The sequence below is a fragment of the Pleurodeles waltl genome, chromosome 12, assembly GCF_031143425.1.
Source record: "Pleurodeles waltl isolate 20211129_DDA chromosome 12, aPleWal1.hap1.20221129, whole genome shotgun sequence".
In the NCBI taxonomy this organism is placed as follows: domain Eukaryota; kingdom Metazoa; phylum Chordata; class Amphibia; order Caudata; family Salamandridae; genus Pleurodeles; species Pleurodeles waltl.
In genome coordinates this window covers 39,111,404-39,132,616 of record NC_090451.1, presented here as the reverse complement: position 1 = coordinate 39,132,616, position 21,213 = coordinate 39,111,404, and the positions used below count along the sequence as shown (strand labels likewise).

The window sequence follows — 21,213 nt, the reverse complement described above, 5'->3', positions numbered from 1 at the left end:
GCCAAGAAGTGCAAACATTGTGCCAGGACCAACATGTGAGCAAGGTGTAGCTCTCACATTCCTAATTTCCGCAGTCACAAACACTCAGAGACAGACATGCACTCATGTATACAAGGGGCGAAGGAACACACTGCCTTTCATCCCAGCACAGTGCACTCTATTGCATTCTGGTAAATGCAGTACACGGACTTCAAAGTTGCTATAGTTTTTCACCAAAGTTGGTGCAGGTTGTGCTGTTATCCCTAGACACGTGTTTAGCCCTTCCTCAGTAGAGAGGTGAAACAGTAGAGAGCAGAGAAAAGTCAGCTGGGGTTGCTGAAATGCACTCAAGTATACAAAGGCATGCATGCACACACACTCAGAGAAGGACATGCACGCAGGTGCACAAAAGCATGCATCTGCATACATACACATTTATGCACAAAGAGGTGCATACTCACATATCACCCCTCCGCCCCCCTTTATTCATCCCAAGCCTTTGGATTGAGTAAATGAAGGATATACTCCCAATTAACACTTTTAGATTTCTTTCCTCCTCCACCCCTCCATTACTCCAGTCAATCTAACTAACAAACTCTCATATCCGCAGCTCAAATTAACTCATAATAATACTAAAACTGTACTCATTATTAAATGATACTAATCCATCACTAATTCTTGTTGGGTTCCGGAGTAGCGTGCTACTCACCGAAAAGCGCTTCAACGCCTCGTCAGGGGTAGTAAGCGCTATATAAATACGATTACAATACAATACAATACAATATAAACAAAGCATCAATTAATAAAAAACATTTATTGTCACTCCGCGACCATTTCATTTCCTGCTCCCAGTCGTGCTCCTGGTTCGAGGGATGGATAGTTGCGTCACAGGCGGCCAGAGGGTGGACCTGAAGCAGAAATGGCTAGGAGTTACTAATGGACCATGAGGGACCTTGGGGGGGAGAATGGACCAAGTGGGAGGCGAGTGGGGTGCACAAGGAGTGAATACTAGTGGAGTGGGCTGGGGCTGTCAGTGTTGCCAGGTGGGCCATGAGCGGGCGCGGGCAGCCAGGGCCGTCATCTTTACCACAGGTGGGAGCAAAAGATTCCTTCCAGGGCGACGAGTTCCTTAATATTCCCTTGACAATGTGACTGATGTCCTTTTCGAAAAACAAACACCATAGGTCTACCTCAAGGCTATGTGTGAGGAAGAGCAGCAGAGGGCAGGGGAGACGTAGCTTATTTACCTTTGGTATACCGTGTTTTGTTTCAAGGGGGTTACCCCTTAGTGCTGCGTAATCCTTGTTTAAGTACAAGCACATGCGTCTTTTTGGTGTTTGCACAATACTGAAAACACAACACTTTTAAGGCGATGTGAACTTTGACAAACACTCCAAGTTTTTTGTTGTTTGAGACGATTCACCTTACATCTGTTTCAGACGTTTGCAGGCAACAGTGTGATTCTTTAGTACATGTACACGTAGGAAGATTTAGGGGTAGAACGTACTCCATTTTGAATATATGATAGTCTTATGCATAATTACTTATGGAATTGGAGTAGGTTCAGACTATATGTGACATAGTTTGTACTGCTCTTCAAGTATCAATGAGGGATTCAACTGGTCCCAAGAAGCAAAACAAACTGACTGGACTTAGGACTGCTGTGCAGCACTAGCGTCCTTGCGTGTTGTGAGGGTGAAGCTTGAGGAGCGGTACAGTGTGGATGTCAGCAGGTTAGGATTAAGGTATCTTTGGAGAGTTGTGTGAAGCAGCGCCTTGGGCTTGAGGTTTACCCATTTTGCAGAGGTTGTCACTTAAGTGTTGATTGTTGTGAAATTCTACATTGTCAGCAGTGCTTATATTGCTCCTCTGGTCGCAAGTTTTGGGGACCAGGGCTTATTTTTTCATCATCAGACTTTGACCCAGAACAAGAAAGAGAAAAACAAACCGGAAAGAAGAGAAAATTAGGAGAACCAGTGACAAGGTGGAGAAAAGCATGGATTTAAAATAATGTACAAGATTGTGATAAAGAGACAGGAAGTGTAATGTGCTAAAAGAAAAAGGCGTGGGGTTGAATAAACAGTACGTGGCCTGCATATTCATGAGATAAAGAGACAAGAAGTGTAGGGTGGTAGAAGAAAGAGGCATTAGATCAAACGAGACCCTGCAGCCTCCGCATTCATGAGATAAAGAGTTAGGAAGTGTAGGGTGGTGGAATTAAAAGGCAGGAGGTGGAATCAAGACCAAGCAGCCTCAGTATTCATGAGATAAAGAGACAGGAAGCATAGGGTGATAGAAGACAGGCATGAGATGGAATTGTGACTGGGCAGCCTCAGTAATCATGAGATAAAGAGACAGGAAGTGTAGGGTGATGGAAGAAAGAGGCATGAGATGGGATCAAGACCAGGCAGCCTCACTATCCATGAGATAAAGAGACAGGAAGTGTAGGGTGGTGGAAGAAAGAGGCAGGAGGTGGAATCAAGACCAGACAGCCTCAGTATTCATGAGATAAAAAGACAGGAAGTGTAGGGTGATGAAAGAAAGAGGGATGAGATGAAATCAAGACCAGGCAGCCTCGGTATTCATGAGATAAAGAGACAGAAAGTGTAGGGTGATGAAAGAAAGAGGCATGAGATGGAATCAAGACCAGGCAGCCTCGGTATTCATGAGATAAAGAGACAGGAAGTGTAAAGTGATGGAAAGAGGCATGAGATGGAATCAAGACCAGGCAGCCTCAGTATCCATGATATAAAGAGACAGGAAATGTATGGTGGACGAAGAAAGAAGCAAGAGGTGCAATCAAGACCACAGTCTTGTGAAACGGGAACCTCAATATTCAGCAGCACTAGTAGCGGCCCCCTAAGAGGACCTATTAGCTCCTGCATTTATTTTTTCCACATCAAGCACTACTTGAGTGACAAGGAACAGCCCTTGGATTGAGTAGGCCATGTCTGCCTCGTGGCAGGTTTGCAGCGCGTTGGCAGAGGTATGCGTACAGCCCGGCACTGCCTGTCTTGCACTACCTTGGTTCATAACATCCATCCATTTACTGAGCAATAAAACTTGCCCAAGGAGGAAAATAAATAAATCTTGCAATTCCTATTTCTCTAGCCCGCGGTTTTGCCACCCGTCCCTAATGGTACGCGGAACAACTGCGCTTGCTCGACTGTTAGGCCTGGCGCTGCCTCTCCATGACAGGTACCGCGCAGTTATACTTAATGAACCTTCAAAAAATAAACCCCGCGCACTGCAGGTGTGTGATGGCTGTCTGCAAGCCTAGCAGCAGGCCCCGGCTTCTGCGGGCGGAATACTAATATGGCAGCCTTCAAAGGAAAGGACCCTGCCAGCCAACATGTCTTCCCAGCTGCCTTGTGGGACCACGCGGTAGATTCATTCAAACTCCAGGAGCTCAGCAAGCAGGCTCAAGTGCCTCTGGGCACTCCGCGCCCCCACGGATGAGCAGGTTCTTTTCAAGATTGCCATGCATTAAACAAAGAAATTCTGTTTGAGATAGAAGTCTTTGCCTCAGAGCCTCCCTGCAACAGGCAAAAATCATTATAAAGTAAAAAAAAAAAAGTGGCTTTTCCAGTATGGAAGGCCTATAGTGACTATCGGAGACACTTCCGCGTGTGCAGAATATCTGATGCACACATTGATATTAATTGTGCAAATAGACTCGTGAACTGCAGGCGAAAGGGTCAGGTGATGAACAGAGGCAACCCTTGAAAATACATCATTTAATTGTAGCTGAGAATGGGGGCTTCCAAAAACAACCTTGAACACTGGGGGTCAATTTTCACCTGCTTTGTGTAGTATTTAGCTTCCGTTTTGTAAAATATTCTAGTCCATCCCTTAGCAACTATTTATTTGTGGTCAGAAGTGTGTTTTTTTTCCGGGACCTAGTGAATTATCCCTGGTTTGTTCTGAACACTTTGTCTATTAGTCGGACCAGGCTTGCGTCAAGATACTTTCCTCAAATGCGTCCCAGTTAACTGATGGGTTTAATGTTGGTAAACTTGCTAGTGCTGTGAGTTCTCTTCTCGTGCCTTGCTGTTTTCCCTTGAGTGGTTGTGTGTGGTAAAGAAACCGTGAAGGCAACGGTTGTGAGCAACAAAACCTCCTTAGTGGCTCACATAGGCACATGCTGATTCTATAGGGTAAAGCGCAGAGAAGCCAAGAGCTGACACCTATACCACACTGGGAGGATTGGAATATTCAATTTATACTTTATTTTGCTCGCCCCATCGCCTCTTCCCTCAATGAACTGAGACATCATGTTTTTAACTTTTCCTTGCATAAAGATATAAGTTCAATGCCCTAGGGCATCTAGCGAAAAGGCTAAGAATGTCCTCACAGTGGCATCATCTGGGCACAGAAGAGGCAGAGAAGGACCACCCTAGTGCAAGCAGAAGCTGGCCAGCTGGAAAAGTAGCTACACGAGGGGCTTTTTTTTCAGCTTGAGTGGTACCCTTCATCCTGTGGCGTAGTGCTTTGAGGCACAACACCGCGTGGCCGTGATACCCAACTCTACGGCATGTGGTTGGGCACTACCAATATGAGACCCTGCGCCCGCCTGCCCTACGTGTCCCAAGCGAGGCAGCGGCTTGGCAATGATAGGTCCAGTGATATGTTCCACCCTCTCGATGTTCTCAGTGTCGCGAGTTACAATTCTGGATTGCACTAGTGAATGTCAACACCCAGAGTATAGTGCCACCAGAATAATCAGGACGGCAGGTCGAGGGACAAAATATCGAAAGGTTGGTCCCTGTAGGGAAGTATAGATTTAGTATTTCTAACTCCATGTCTACGTACTTTGAAGAAATATGTACACGTAGGTCCATATATGTGGATAATCTGGATTTACCCATCTATATTTTATTTTGAATTTTCTGTCCTAGAGATTGAGTCGCATCTACATTGTGGTTTCGCTATTCAGGGGGTACACCCAGTACTGAAATGACCTTGAGTTGCTTTAATGGGGGGTGGGGTTCATGGCGAGTCCCTGACACGAGGAGAGCCACGGTGTGTGTTTAGTGGTCCCCGGCGCTGGACAGCTTTGGGTTGTGAGAAGTCACGCATCTGTCATTTCTGGGAGCCTTGCAAAGGGTCCAGTTTGTGAAGAGTTTTTTTTAAGAGGGTAACTTCTGTATTCCATTGAGATATAGGAATCCATCCCCCCTGCCAAGAGGGGTGGTAGGACTAATGCCTCTTGGTACCTGTCCCCAGAAGGACGTTTCGGCACATCCCCTGCTTCACCACCGGCCTTCACCTTGTCCTCCCCTTATTAATGTGATCCCAACATTCACCCTGTGAGGTTCCTCACACACCGGCCCAAGCCGTACCTCCATCACCTGCCCATGTCCCACCCCCTCACCCCAGTGGCGTAACGAAACTGGGCGCCCCCGCAAAGAACATTGAACCCCCCTTGACTCATTCAGGCCAGGTGTTGTGCTGGGGGGGTCCCTGGAGCTCGCCTCGCCCCCTACACTGCGGAGGCTGCGTGGGCCTTTGCTAAACCACTGCCTCGCCCCTCCCACCACAATCAAGGCTGGAGCGGTTTACCCTTGTATGTGTTTGTTGCGTGGGCAGAGCATCCTGTAGCTGGGAGACAGTCAGCTTCGCTGGTTCGAGGTACTTTACATAGGTGCATTTCGGCATCACTGGAAAACTTCCCAACTTCGCCCTGCGAAGTCTGACAGTAAAATTATTTCTAGCTTACGCGTCAAGAATTTTCAATTCTATTAAGGACACGGAGGCGAGGATTGTGCTGTCTCCTTCTTTACTTACTCCAAACAGCAGCCAATCAATAAACAGAAAAAACAACAACTACAATCCCCATAAGGCCCAAGTCCATTATCACGTGGCCCAATCACCACCCACATCCTCTGTCCATAAGTGTCACGACCTACAACGTCACTTCCTCTTTCTTTGGATAAGTCCCTTCGTAAACAGTTAAAGTAACAAGATCTCAAACTCCAAACTTGATGTGAAATGAACTCCTCCGGAATCAAACTTCTTGAAGGATCGACGAAAAGGGTCTTGTAGGAGTCCCTCCGAGTAGGAAAAAGTGATCTCAAGCGTTCTTCTGATCAGAACCTGAAGAAAAATATACATAAGGTAATATCTCGTACTAAAGTAGAGAAGAATATATCAATGTCAATAACAGTTCAGGGTGGGAAGAAATAATGTGCATTATAAGTTCAAACAAAATTACAATCATATTTATATTAATAACATTGTTTCTTAGGGCGGGATAATCCTCGCCTCCGTGTCCTTAATAGAATTGAAAATTCTTGACGCGTAAGCTAGAATTTTTTTTATTCTATTTCAGGACCGGAGGCTCCGATTATGCTCGTTTAAAGCTGATTAATAACCACAGAAGCAACATCTAACACAGGTTTTTGATAAAATTTCCTAAATGTGGATTCCGAAGACCAGTCTGCCGCTTTCATAATGTCCTCTAAGCGAGAACCTAGGGCATAAGACTTGGACGCCATTGCGCCTCTCACTGAATGAGCTCCAAATATGTTAATGTCTATGCCCGCTTCATTCAATAACCATTTAACCCAACGAGACAAGGTAGCAGATGAGACCGGTTTAAATGGTTTTTGTAGAGCTATAAGTAGCTGACCAGAGGTATCCTGTCTAAAAGGTTCTGTAACCATTTCATATTGTCTTAGACATTGAACCACACAAAATTTTGGGTTATCTAAGAATGCTGGGTAAGATACCGACCTGCATTTGTCTTTGTCCGTTTGGAGATGTTAAAAGTAACTCCCTCTGGTGAGAAAACTCTACCTGTTAAATCCAAGGCTTTGACGTCAGAGACCTGTTTACAGGAGATGAGGCATAGTAACATTGTCAATTTAGCTGACAGTTGTTTACAGGATAAAGAAATATTGTCTGGCCAGGATTCCAAGAATCTCAAAACAATGTTGACGTCCCACAAGACAGAATATTTAGTTTGGGGAGGATTGGATAATCGAATACCCCTAAGCAACTTACAAACTAGCGGGTGTTCACCCACAGGTTTCCCATCCAGGTGGTTATTGCCAGCTGAAATGGCTGATCTAAAGTTATTAACTGTTCTATATGCTAGGCCTGAGCCAGCTAGTTCGGCTAGGAAATGAATAATCATTTCAATATTTGATTCCACGGGATTGAGAGCCCGTCTATCACACCAACTAGTCCATCTTCGCCATGCAGATGTATATCTCTTGTGGGTACCTGCTGCCCAGGCTTGTTTGATGAATAACGCAGCTTGTTGCGAAATTCCTGGGGGGTTCCATCTTGCCCTGAAACCTTCCAAGCCATCAATGTTAGTTTCAGGGAAACAATCATTGGATGTTGATGATTCTCCGGGTTCAAAAGGAGGTTCGGGCGAGGAGGAATGAGAAGAGGTAGAGCACAGGCTAACTGAAGGGCAAGTGGGAACCAGGATTGAGCTCTCCAGCAAGGGGTCACTAATATGATCTCTGCTTTCTGGCGTCTTATGTGGGACAATACTCTGGGGATCATTAAAAATGGTGGAAAGGCATATCCCCGAAACTTCGACCAATCTTGGAGAAAAGCATCGGTCGCTAGAGCCAGAGGGTCTGGACGCCAGCCGAAGAAGGCTGGTATCTGAGTGTTGAGGCGAGATGCGAATAGATCTATTTCGCATGGGCCCCAGATTTTTGAGATTTGTTGGAATATTATCGGATCCAGTCTCCAGTCGCTGAAGTCTGTCAGGTACCTGGAGTTTCAGTCCGCTATCGTATTCTGGTCTCCTGGGAGATATTCTGTCATGATAGTCAGGCGGTGACTGAGGCAATAGTGCCAAAAGTCTTTGGCAATCTCGGCTAGAATCCTGGATTTTGTGCCCCCCAGTTTGTTGACATATCGCACTGCAGATATATTGTCCATTTGGAGCAGAATGCAGCAGTCCGTCTTTTGAGGGGAGAGACTCCTGATGGCAAATGAGCCTGCTAGAAGTTCTAAGCAGTTGATATGGAGGTTCTGTTCCCAAGTCGACCAGCGACCTCCAGTTACTATCGAGCCGCACCGGGCTCCCCATCCCCAACGGCTGGCATCGGACTCGATCACAACTTCTGGGTGAGAGCCGAAGATTGCCCTGCCGTTCCAAGCTTCCATGTGTTGAAGCCACCAGTGAAGCTCCGCTTTCACTTCGTCTGTCAGGGGAATGAGAGCTGAGTAGCTGAGACCCTGTTGGAGGTGTCGGATTGTCAGTCTCTGAAGGGCGCGGTAGCGTAGAGCGGCTGGGAAGATTGCCTGAATCGAGGAGGCCAGGAGACCTACTGTTCTGGCAATGTTCCTCAGGGAGATCATCTGGTTGGCTAAGGCCGCTCTCAGTTCTCTCTTGATGCCTCGGATCTTTTGAGGAGGGAGAATGAGAAGTGAAAGGCTGGAGTCTATCCTGAAGCCCAGGAAGTCTATCACTTGGGAAGGAGTCAATAATGACTTCTGCGCATTGATAAGGAAACCTAATTCCTGCAGAAGGTTGATTGTCCATTCCAGATGCATCAGGAGTGTCTGGGGTTTCTGAGCCATCAGAAGGATATCGTCGAGGTAAACTATGAGTCTGACTCCCTTGGATCTCAGGCGCTCCATCACAGGTCTCAATAACTTCGTGAAGCACCACGGGGCCGATGAGAGACCGAAGGGGAGAGCATTGAATTCCAGACAATGTCCTTTCCAAAGGAATTGTAGGAATCTCCTGTGGGGTTGAAAAATGGGTACTGACAGATAAGTGTCTTTGAGGTCGAGACGCACCATCCAGTCTCCTTCTAGAAGAATGTCTCGTAACAAGTGGATACCCTCCATCTTGAAGTGTCTGTACAAAATCCAGTAGTTGAAGTCTTTGAGATTTAGTACAAGACGGTGACCTCCTCCCTTCTTGTCTACGACAAAGATGGGGCTTAAGAAACCTGTTGGATGAGGGGAGGTATAGCTTACCGCTCCTTTGTGTAAGAGGTCTTGTACCTCTGCATCTATAAAAGTCTGATCTGTTAGGGAAAAATACATTTGAACTGGGGGAGAAGTCTGGATCGGGGTTCCTATAAACTCTAGATGAAAACCAGTAACTGTTTGGAGGATCCAAGGATCTCCTGAAATTCTTTTCCAATTTTCTAGGAATAAACCCACTCTGCCCCCAAGGCGTACTTGAGAATGTGGAATAATGCTCACCTACATAACTGGAGTCTTGAAATGCACCCTGTTGACCTCTGCGGGTCCTCTTCTGTATCGGGGGCGTCCACCCCGGTAGCGGGTGGGGTAGAAGGTGGTATCCGATTGATCGGCGTACCAAGTGTTCCTTCCTCTTGGTTGGGCATATTGAGAGCTTTGGTATGAACCGCGGCCGAGCATACGCCTTCCAAAACGTCCGGCCCTGGCAAAAAGGTTACGTTTGAAGACCTTCTTAAGTGATAAGTGCGCCTTATCGAGGGAGGAGAATGTAGCGCAAAACTTTGCTAGATCTTTGATAAAAGATGAGCCAAAGAGGAGACCATCGGCTGATGGACCAGCTTCGTAGGTCGCTGTGAGTTTAGGGTCTATTCTCATAAGGATGGACTTGCGACGTTCCGACGACACCGCGCAGTTTGCGTTGCCAAGGAGGCAAAGTGATCTCTGTGCCGAGCCAATCAGGACATCTGTGTCCAGCGGGGTATTAGACTGTTTGGCGATGAAGGCCATGTCCAGGATTTTTGTCAAGGGGCCTGTGACGTCTAGTAGTTTGTCTTGACAAATCCGCCAGGATCTGTCCAAACCTTTTTTGGGGTCTTTGCCAAAAATTTTCATGAAAGTGACCATGGTGGGGTCAATGTCCGGGGTGTCCGTCACTTTTTCATTCACATCGGGTCTAGGGCATTCGGCCCTGAGGCGTGATCGGACGTCTTTGTCGAAGCTTCTTCTGACATTGTCATGTACGTATGACGCTACTTCGGGGGAAGGGGTCCAGTTGGAGGCTCTGGGGTGCATGATTTGAGTGGGGTCAAAATTTAGGGTTTTTGTTAAGGTAGATTCTTTCCTAGGTTTTTTGGCGGGGATAGGGGTTTCCGACTCGTCAGAGTCTCTGGTGTCAGAGTTGGAGGTAGAAGAGGATTGAGAGGAATCTAGGTCCTTGGAGTTACTATAGTTATGCTCGGATGCATGTTTTTTAAAAAGTTTGTTAAATGCGTCCGCATGGATACCAGATATAGTAGTTTCAACTTCTTCTAGATTTTTGGTTTTAGTTTTGCATTTAGATTTTTTCTCTTGGGGTTTCTTTTCATGAGGAGACGACTGAGGTTCATTATTCCAACCCTGGGACTTGGCAAAGTCAAATAATTGCCCTGAAAAGGGGCCCAAAGCTTTTACCAGGGCGTCATTCACAGATTGTTGCACTCTGTTATCCAGGGCCTCAACTAGATTTACTTCTAGTTGGTTGCCCAAATCATCAGGGTAGTACCCTGTCTCATTGTCACTCCATTGTGCCATAATGGGTAGAATATAAATGATCTTACTAATAACAGGGGGAGTGTGAGCCCCTGACAGGCAAGTAGCCCGAGTACAACGTGGAGGGAGCTGCCTGTAAGCAAGAAAAAACACTCTAGACAGAGGCCTTAATTTTGTTTTTACAACCTGTGTTCTATTCGTAACCGGGCGTCAGGGAGCAGAAAATCGATGGTGGTAAGGGGAGGTGATGCGAGCGCTCCGCGTGTCTGCAGCAACGAGCCGTTTCATCAAAAGTGATGAGCTCGGTTCGAAACGCGTGCGCGGAGCGCGAGCGTCAAAACTGAAAAAGGACTACACAGAAGTGTAGCGCTCCCGCTCCCGCTCCACAGGGCTTTGAAAAAGAAGTCGGCAGAAAATGCCGATAAAACAGAATCTTTCAAGAAGAAAATGAATACGGGTCAATGAGAGCGGAATCGCGTCGCTACCCGATTGTAGGAAACAGTTATTACATGTCATAAATATCATAGAAATACACAATTTGAAGAGAGTATATAAAAAGGTCACTTATCTGCTGCGGAGCAGCAAAGAAAGAGGAAGTGACGTTGTAGGTCGTGACACTTATGGACAGAGGATGTGGGTGGTGATTAGGCCACGTGATACTGGACTTGGGCCTTATGGGGATTGTAGTTGTTGTTTTTTCTGTTTATTGATTGGCTGCTTTTTGGAGCAAGTAAAGAAGGAGACAGCATAATCGGAGCCTCCGGTCCTGAAATAGAATTCGTCCCCCAGCGAAAATGTCGCCTTTGCCCGCCCGTCCTCAAGATGGAACAACTAACAGAGCCAAAAATATTTAAAGCAGTTACATGATGCAGTTCCCTGCAGCCCCTTAAGCGCAGGGGGTGCTGGGAGAGTGGGGCAACCCGATAAAAGGGTGGCGGGGGGTCCCCATTCAGCCTCAGTGCTATGAACATCTGTGGCATTAGGGATTCGGGGGTAACCCCATAACATAATCTGCTGGGAGTAGGGTGACCAGATTTTAAGGAGCAAAAACGGGGACAGGTCAAACATAAAAGAAGGACTACAGACTTTACTCTGACTTTTATATCCGGCCTGTCCCCTTTTTTGCATAGCTTTGTGATTGTGTGCCTATACGTGTGTGTGTTGTGTGTGTTTATATACATAAACACACACACACACATTTACAAGACTACATACATAAAATTAGCTATGGCTTGACCTCGCAACCTCAACCCACCCCCACCCACCCCTCTCTGCTCCCCACCCGTCTCTCTGCTGGGAGCAGACAGGGGACTGTGTTGCCTGACAGTAACTGATAAATTACTTTAATTATGGCATACTTTTTAACTTATCCTTCCCTAGATGATCTAACTTTTGTCCCAAAAACCGAGACATCTATTTAATAATCTGACCTTTGTCCCAAAAACCGGAACATTTATTTAAAATTAAGAGAAGCGTGGGGACACCGGGACAGTCCCGTAAAATCCGGGACTGTCCAGGGAAATCCGGGACTGTCCGGGGAAATCCGGGACGTCTGGTCCCCCTAGCTGGGAGACTCCATTATCCCCCGGGGGGCAGCGGGTGCGATGGAGCCTGCAAAACCGGCCCCGGATGTCAGAGAAAAAGGAAAAACACGAGATTTAAAAAGCCTGGGCCTTTGTGTTCCCGGCCTCTCCGGAAGGATGACAGCCGGATGCACAAGCCCCTCCCAGCATCTGCTGTGATGAAAAATGCATCACAAACAAATCCGGTGTCATGTCCCATTTGTCGGAGCAGCTCCTGCCCCCTCTTCCCGGCTCCCTCTCGGCGCTTCATTAGCACAGAATCACTTGTCAGAAAGAAAGCGTCAGCAGCGCTGCGGATCCGGGGTGGGGGCTCAGAGATGTGCAGAGTACAAAGGGAATCACCCCACCCCACCCCCGCGTAGAGGCTCTTATCTATCTATATATGTAGCGAGCTATGTAAACATTTGTATTCACGAATCAGCCATCGCCAGAGCTTCATCCGCAACCAGAAACGTTTTGTTTTGTAAATTACAACATCTGGGTTTATTTTTGGTCTGACGGCCTCCCCCCTCCATCCCCTGGCTGTGTTCGAACCGATATGGAGTAGAGATATTCAGGGAACCTTCTGCCAGTAGGAATTTATTTACAATGATTGCGCTTTATTCTCCCACCCATGGCGTGGTGCCCCCCACCCGCCTCCCACGAGCTCATGCACGTGAGCAATCAGAGTCAGGTGGGCTGCCGTCCCACAGGACCACCTCGGCCTTGCAGTGGAAGCCATATCATGTCTGTCACACTCATTTGGCATTCTGTAGCCAGGGCAACTGAAATTATGCGGCAAAGGAGACCAAATTATGAGGCAGGGTTGACCAAATTATGTGGCAAGAAAATGTAAATTATGCGGTGTCATAAGGCGCAAGTGTAGATGGTATTTATTATTTTGTCATTTGCACCTATGTTGACGCTGTCTTGGTAAAGGTTTCACCTCAGGACTACTTCATCGGCAGAATTCAGCAATAAGCAACTGGAATGTGATGTGTCATTTTTTTTCTTATGGCTTCCCATGCACTGCAACGTTTCACCACAGTTTTGGTAAATTATAATCCATTTGATCTGGTAACAACATTTGTTTTTGTGAAAATATGCAGGTTTTGCAGTAGATGATGGAATATGTGGTGTTATACAGATGCTAATAAGATAATAAGACTGCGTATGGGGACGGCAGAACTTCAGAATGTGGGGCACTGAGTCATTTCACTCCATCAGAAACTGTCGTCCCAGTTTCTGGCTTGCTCAGTGCCTCACCGAACCCCTAACCCTTTTGGGAAAAGTTGATTATGACAACATAAACATGACACTCTGACTCCCAAGGGAAGTTGTGGAAACAGAGCTCACCCTTTTGTTACATTCCTCGGGCATGCCCAGGCGAGGCATTAGAGAAGGTTTCAATACATTAATTGAACCAATCGTAATCTTGCATAGAGAGAATGAGCTGCGCTAATTAGGCAGATGAAATAAAGCAAAGTGACCAGCATAATGAACATGGTAAAGATAACGAATAATCCAACCATGGAGAGTAACTCGTAGAGGTTCCTGCCTAACTCTAAGTCTGCGCGGAGAGCGTAGCGGGTGTGCCCTCCGCCTTTGCCCAATCTAAGGCATGAGCCGTAGCCCTGTACCAGGCTCTGGTGCCAGGAGTCTGCATGTAGTGTGGATGGCAATCCTCTTCGGGAAGCTGGTAAATTAGCACCAGCAGAGCTGCATGTCGAACACAGCGATCGTCCCAGGATGGTCGCTGCTGGAACGCCCCTCTGCCCCTTCCCGGTCAGGGCATTATTTATAGAATAAAACCACACTGTTGGTGGCACAGCGCTGACGCAGTGATGTGTCTAGATGTTAGAAGCTGACTCTTGAACAGTGTAAGCACTAGAATATTGTGTACTTTGTTCCTAGCCTTTAACAGCATGTGCTGATTATATGTTGATTAAGGCTAATTAAAACAAGGAACTCGTACAGTATATTCCTAAAATAATGTCATGCAAGCGAAGCGTGTAAATGTCACTGCTAAAGCAATGCAGCTAAAACATTTAGAATATACAATGAAGCTAAGAAACAGGGGAACCAACTCTAGTCCAAGAGGTCCTCACAACAGAAGCAAATGCAGCAAACCCATAATTATGTGGAATACTCTGGGACTGCAGAATCGCATGGTTGCAGCGGCCCTGTGCATAGTGGACATCTGCTTTTAGTGTGGACTTGCAGCACTATACCATGCTTAGTAATACTCTAGACTGGGTTTACCTAGGCCTGGTAAATGATCATGATTCAGGAGCCTTTTATGACAAACAGCTTGAGCTGCTGACGGGTCACTCTGGGCATCCATTCACGGAGGTCCCGCAGGCAGCGGGTACGTTAGAGGCCGGTGAACCAACAAATATACAGGCAGAGCTGAGCCAAGAGCTTGGTTCTAAGAGCGTGCGAACAAGCATAGGCATAAAAATGTTCAGTATGTAAATCATGAACAGGCATCATGTAAGGATATGGTAAAGTCTCTTCAAAATTCAGAGGAGTGTATTTTTTTCGCATGCAGAAGCATTTCATTTTCAGATTATGTCACTGAATTTAGAGGCGTTTATTAAAAGTGATAGTTTTTAAACAACAACTTAGAAACATTCACGCTTCTCCCCAGGCCTGACGATAATATGATTAGTCACCAGGAGGCAAGCAGTTCTCATGTGCGTCCTATACGTGGTCTGCGTTCCTATCATAAATGGAGCAATGTTACAGTTTATTACGTCAAACACAAGATGGGATTTTACGCAGAAGGAAGCCCAATATCTGCTGTTCAAGGCGCTCTCAGGGGCACAGGTCAGGGGTGCATTGCCAAGTTCTGCGCCCCCTGGCCAGAATGTGGCAATAGACCCCTGAGACACCCATATTTCATAGATATTCATAGGCTTAGTTGGAAAGAGGGGTCCTCTGGAGGCTGGGTCCCCCCGAATATTTATATTGACAACCCTTTCATTGAAAACACCTCCTTTATTCACTGTTACCCATCTATAACTCTATACATTTCTGTTCTCCCATTGGAAACCGAGTGCTCGGTGGCCTGTAGGTGGCTGTAGTGTGCCAGAACAGAATACCTGAGAGATTTGGGGGTGGGTGAGTGAAATCTGTGATAGGTAGTGGGGTGGGGGCAGCAGGGATGAAAACCCATCAGCATTTCAAAAGGGAATCAGCGGGGGCGGTGCAGGAACGCAATCAGGGGGTCTCCACAGCTTTCTTTGTCTGATGATCTCAGAAAATGACAGCTGCATTATGTGCCTCTAAGTGGCACCCCTGGACCTCAGGCCCTGATCAAAGGGGCTTGCAGAGGGATTGGTGGGGGGTGGGGGGGTAGACACATGATGTTTCAGGTGGGGGTGGGCAGGAGACCCTCATTTCTGGTGAACACCGGTGTCTCATTAATAGATGTGTGTGTAATGTCTCAGTCTCATATATAGGGCCTGTAGAGGAGGTGGAGTGGACACTGCTGAGACCAGGTCGCTGGTGACCGACCAATTAGTGAAGAGGATGGATGCCTGAGGGTCTTCTGCATCGCAGGGTGTTGGTTCAGGGACCCTTCACTGCTGGTGTATATATTTGCCCTCATTAGCATCTGTAAAGGTGATAACATTCCTAAAGCTGTGTAGGAGAACAACGTTTAGCTACAGTCCCTTCTTCCGTGGGGTAAAGGGTCCCTAATGCAAGCAAACAAAATGAGCACCACTGACACCAGTCTAGGTAATAAATAAAAATCCATAATTGGGGTTCATTTGCCCTCTCCCACTCCAGGAACCACTGCTCCTGCTGCGCCAATGGTAACAACATTCTGCTTCCCTCTCATGCCACCTTGTAAGGAAATGCTGAACCATAACAGGCTTCCTTCACACCTCATGTTCATGATTCACAGGGTGTAGATCTCCTGCCCTGGCTGCCTGAGGGACACTCGAGGATCATGCAGCACGGGCCGCTCAGGGGACATTCAGCCCGGGCCACTGGAGGGACATTCAACGCAGGCTGCTCGAGGGACATTCAATGGAGGCCGCTCGAAGGACATCCAACGCAGGGCACTCGAAGGACATTCATCCTAGGCCACTCGAAAGACATCCAGCGCAGTCCACTGGAGGGACATTCAGCGCAGGCCGCTCAAAGGACATCCAACGCAGGCCGCTCGGAGGACATTCATCCTAGGTAACTCAAAGGATATCCAGCACAGTCCACTGGAGGGACATTCAGCGCAGGCCGCTCGAAGGAGATCCAACGCAGGCCGCTCGAAGGACATTTATGCCAGGCCAAACGAGGGACATCCAACACAGTCCAATGGAGGGACATTCAGTCTGGGTCACTGGAGGGACATCGAATGCAGGCCGCTCGATGGGCATTCATCCCAGGCCACTTGAGGGACATCCAACGCAGGCCGCTCGAGGGACATTCATCCCAGGCCACTAGAAGGATACCAGCACAGTCCATTGGAGGGACATTCAGTCTGGGCCACTGGAGGGGCATTCAATGCAGGCCGCTCGAGGGACATTCAACATGGGCCACTGGAGGGACATTCAACGCAGGCCGCTCTAAGGACATTCATCCCAGGCCACTCTAGGGACATCCAGCGCAGGCCGCTTGAGGGACATTCATCCCAGGCCACTCAAGGGACATCCAGCGCAGGCCACTCGAGGGACATTCATCCCAGGCCGCTCGAAGGACATTCATCCCAGGCCACTCTAGGGACATTCAGCGCAGGCCACTTGAGGGACATTCATCCCAGGCCGCTCGAGGGACATTCATCCCAGGCCGCTTGAGGGAGATTCAGGCTGGGCCACTTGAGGGACATCCAACACAGGCCGCTCGAGGGACATTCATCCCAGGCCACTAGAAGGATACCAGCGCAGTCCACTAGAGGGACATTCAGTCTGGGCTACTGGAGGGATATCGAATGCAGGCCGCTCGAGGGACATTCATCCCAGGCCGCTTGAGGGACATTCAGCCTGGGCCACTTGAGGGACATCCAACACAGGCCGCTCGAGGGACATTCATCCCAGGCCACTAGAAGGATACCAGCACAGTCCATTGGAGGGACATTCAGTCTGGGCCACTGGAGGGACATCGAATGCAGGCCGCTCGAGGGACATTCAGCCTGGGCCACTGGAGGGACATTCAACGCAGGCCGCTCTAAGGACATTCATCCCAGGCCACTCTAGGGACATCCAGCGCAGGCCACTTGAGGGACATTCATCCCAGGCCGCTCGAGGGACATTCATCCCAGGCCACTCAAGGGACATCCAACGCAGGCCACTCGAGGGACATTCATCCCAGGCCGCTCGAAGGACATTCATCCCAGGCCACTCTAGGGACATCCAGCGCAGGCCACTCGAGGGACATTCATCCCAGGCCGCTCGAAGGACATTCATCCTAGGCCGCTTGAGGGACATTCAGCCTGGGCCACTTGAGGGACATCCAACACAGGCCGCTCGAGGGACATTCATCCCAGGCCACTAGAAGGATACCAGCACAGTCCATTGGAGGGACATTCAGTCTGGGCCACTGGAGGGACATCGAATGCAGGCCGCTCGAGGGACATTCAGCCTGGGCCACTGGAGGGACATTCAACGCAGGCCGCTCTAAGGACATTCATCCCAGGCCACTCTAGGGACATCCAGCGCAGGCCACTTGAGGGACATTCATCCCAGGCCGCTCGAGGGACATTCATCCCAGGCCACTCAAGGGACATCCAACGCAGGCCACTCGAGGGACATTCATCCCAGGCCGCTCGAAGGACATTCATCCCAGGCCACTCTAGGGACATCCAGCGCAGGCCACTCGAGGGACATTCATTCCAGGCCGCTCGAAGGACATTCATCCCAGGCCACTCTAGGGACATTCAGCGCAGGCCACTCGAGGGACATTCATCCCAGGCCGCTCGAGGGACATTCATCCCAGGCCGCTCGAGGGACATTCATCCCAGGCCGCTTGAGGGACATTCAGCTTGGGCCACTTGAGGGACATCCAACACAGGCCGCTCGAGGGACATTCATCCCAGGCCACTAGAAGGATACCAGCACAGTCCATTGGAGGGACATTCAGTCTGGGCCACTGGAGGGACATCGAATGCAGGCCGCTCGAGGGACATTCAGCCTGGGCCACTGGAGGGACATTTAACGCAGGCCGCTCTAAGGACATTCATCCCAGGCCACTCTAGGGACATCCAGCGCAGGCCACTTGAGGGACATTCATCCCAGGCCGCTCGAGGGACATTCATCCCAGGCCACTCAAGGGACATCCAGCGCAGGCCACTTGAGGGACATTCATCCCAGGCCGCTCGAGGGACATTCATCCCAGGCCACTCTAGGGACATCCAGCGCAGGCCACTCGAGGGACATTCATCCCAGGCCACTCAAGGGACATCCAACGCAGGCCACTCGAGGGACATTCATCCCAGGCCGCTCGAAGGACATTCATCCCAGGCCACTCTAGGGACATCCAGCGCAGGCCACTCGAGGGACATTCATCCCAGGCCGCTCGAGGGACATTAATCCCAGGCCGCTCGAGGGACATTCATCCCAGGCCGCTCGAGGGACATTCATCCCAGGCCGCTCGAGGGACATTCATCCCAGGCCACTCGAGGGACATTCATCCCAGGCCACTCGAGGGGCATTCATCCCAGGCCGCTCTAGGGACATCCAACGCAGTCCACTGGAGGGACATTCAGTCTGGGCCACTGGAGGGACATCGAATGCAGGCCGCTTGAGGGATGTTCAGCCTGGGCCACTGGAGGGAAATCCATCGCAGGCCACTCGAGGGACATTCATCCCAGGCCACTCGAGGGACATTAAGCCCAGGCCACACGAGGGACATTAAGCCCAGGCCACACGAGGGACATTAAGCCCTAGCCATTAGAGGGCCACTGGAGGGACATTCAGCCTCAGCCGCTCCAGGGACATTCAGCCCAGGACAGTTGATGGGCATTCAGCCTGGGCCGCTCCAGGGATAGGCTTATGAACGCTCACAGACAGATGTAGCATTGGGGGTTCACAAACTTCCAAGACAAACCAGCCCTTGGTCTGTCCATTCAACACCTTTGACACAGATACTCTTGCATCATATCACATGCCCTGGATTTGAGGCACTGTGAGAACCGAATATTGTTTTAGTGAATCGGGCACCTTGTGTAAGCTGTGCCAGCAGGAAGGGGGCGTTGAGGTGGGGGGGATGCACAAACACTGAGCATCCAGGGGAATTCTCATGATCACTCTCCGGACTCGTGCAGAACCTTAAAAAAATAAAGTCCCTTTTCCACATCTCTTCTTTCTTTTTCCCCACCTTAAGAAGAGGAAGTGGACTAGAGTTGGGCTTTGTCTGCTCTGACTGGCCATTTCGGAGTTCTTTGCACAGATTCTGTGAAATTACAATTTTCTCTGCTCCCTCCCACATACAGGGCTCCTCTCCCTGCTGTTGTTGTACCTAAGGAAGAGATTGTTGTTTTTGTTTAGGATAGGTAGATAGACAGATAGACAGATGGATAGATAGATAGACAGACGGATAGATGGATGGATGGATGGATAGATAGATAGATAGATAGATAGATAGATAGATAGATAGATAGATAGATAGATAGATAGATAATGTATTTAAATGATTTGTCCCCGATCTGACACTCTTGTTGCACCAGGGGAGATCGAGAGCAAACATCTTCACGGGCACCTACATGGACCCCTTCCGTGTCTGCTGTCCCACTGCAACCACTGTCTAGGCCGTGATACAGACAACAGTAGAAATGGCACATCTGGCAGAAATGTGCAGTTGTTTTGTTTCCACTGTCTCAGTTAAAGGTATGGGCTGTGGAGCCAGTGCGTCTCAGTTATAGTAAAACCTTTAGTAGGGGCCCAACACCTTTCCCGCGGCACACCTTCTATATGAGATCGCCCAGTCAGCCATGGGGGGCCCCAACAGAAAAAGCGCCAACATAGTTCAGTGCTGAGAGGGAACACCCAGTGCATAGGGATATTCAATGTTAACCGGTCGGCCATGCCAACGTAGCATAGTGAACCTGCTCTGACGTTTTTCGCCGGGTGACATCCGATAGATTTTAGGGTCACAGCAAGACATACTTTGTGGAGCCCAATTTAGAAAACATTGCATTTTAATCATCAATTTACTGCTAATTCAAGTCCTCATGATGCCAACAATATAAAGCTGTGTGTTAAACTTTATTGAAGTATCTCTGGCCTGGGAACCCACAAATCCTCAAGATGTCAATAGATAGAGAGAAACCGAGGCAGAACTAAAGGTAGGCACACAAATTTCGATAACAAAATGTAATAGACAGAGGTCAAATAGAGAGAAAGGTCACTTTCCCAAGGAACCCCTCGGAAGGTGACATCTGCCCACTTTGTCCATGCCTAGAACTCCCCCCACCCACCCAAGTGTCACTTGGCATGCATGCAGGGTCAACTTTTAGGGATAAGTGTCCTCTGGCCTTTGAGGAAACTTTAAATGAGGTGGAATAACCACACCTGAGGCGAGGGATACCTCAGTCCTAAGGCGTCTGGCCTGTTGAGCCCAAGATAACACCTTAGGTCTCCAGCTTGGCTTTAATCTCACGGTGTGATTACTCCGGCATGCTTCATTCGTGTTATTGCCTCTTCCAAGACTCCATCTCAAAGGCTGTTCCTAGCATGGACTACTGTTTCTGCACAAAATAAAGACAGTAGGGCGCTCCTGAGTCCCGGCTAATATCCAGGGTTGGAATCTCTTTTGTGTTTCCCCACTCTGTCTTCCCTTCAGACTCACTAGACTTAAGTCCTTGCTCCTGTCAGAAATGAGCTAACACCTTGGAGGCTGAATATTCCATAATCCACAGGGTTCCTGGAATCCGCCCTGCAATATCGAAACCTCCCTTCCAGGGCCCCAGGTAAAGCAGGGGGCGAGAGAGTGGGAGACTGCATCCCTCTTCAGAAAAATAGGACAATTTAGTAAATGCCACCTCATGAACAATCTGCTCCCAAAAATGTTCAAGTATGTAGTTTATATGGCTACCAGGCAGATTGTCGGGTGAATGCTTTCTTGAAAGCAAGAAGAGACTCTTCACCCCAACAGATGGGCGGCCCAATAACGGAAGTGAGAAGGCAGGTCAAACTTGAGCCAGGGTTAAACTGTCAGGGCTAAGCCACACTCTGTCGTCAAGCCAGGCTACTCTCTTCAAGGATGAGGCCTCTAAACTTTTTTTCACAGTTGACCC

General features: G+C 48.7%; 1 long non-coding RNA gene across 1 annotated transcript in view; it reads right to left on the bottom strand.

Annotated features, from left to right (window-relative positions):
- Positions 1-5,771: 5,771 nt before the first annotated feature.
- Positions 5,772-21,213, bottom strand: part of LOC138267010 (uncharacterized) — a 151,942-nt gene continuing 136,500 nt past the window's right edge. Inside the window, exon 3 of the long non-coding RNA XR_011199769.1 lies at positions 5,772-6,075. This is a non-coding gene — a long non-coding RNA (uncharacterized lncRNA). The remainder of the gene's footprint in view (positions 6,076-21,213) is intronic.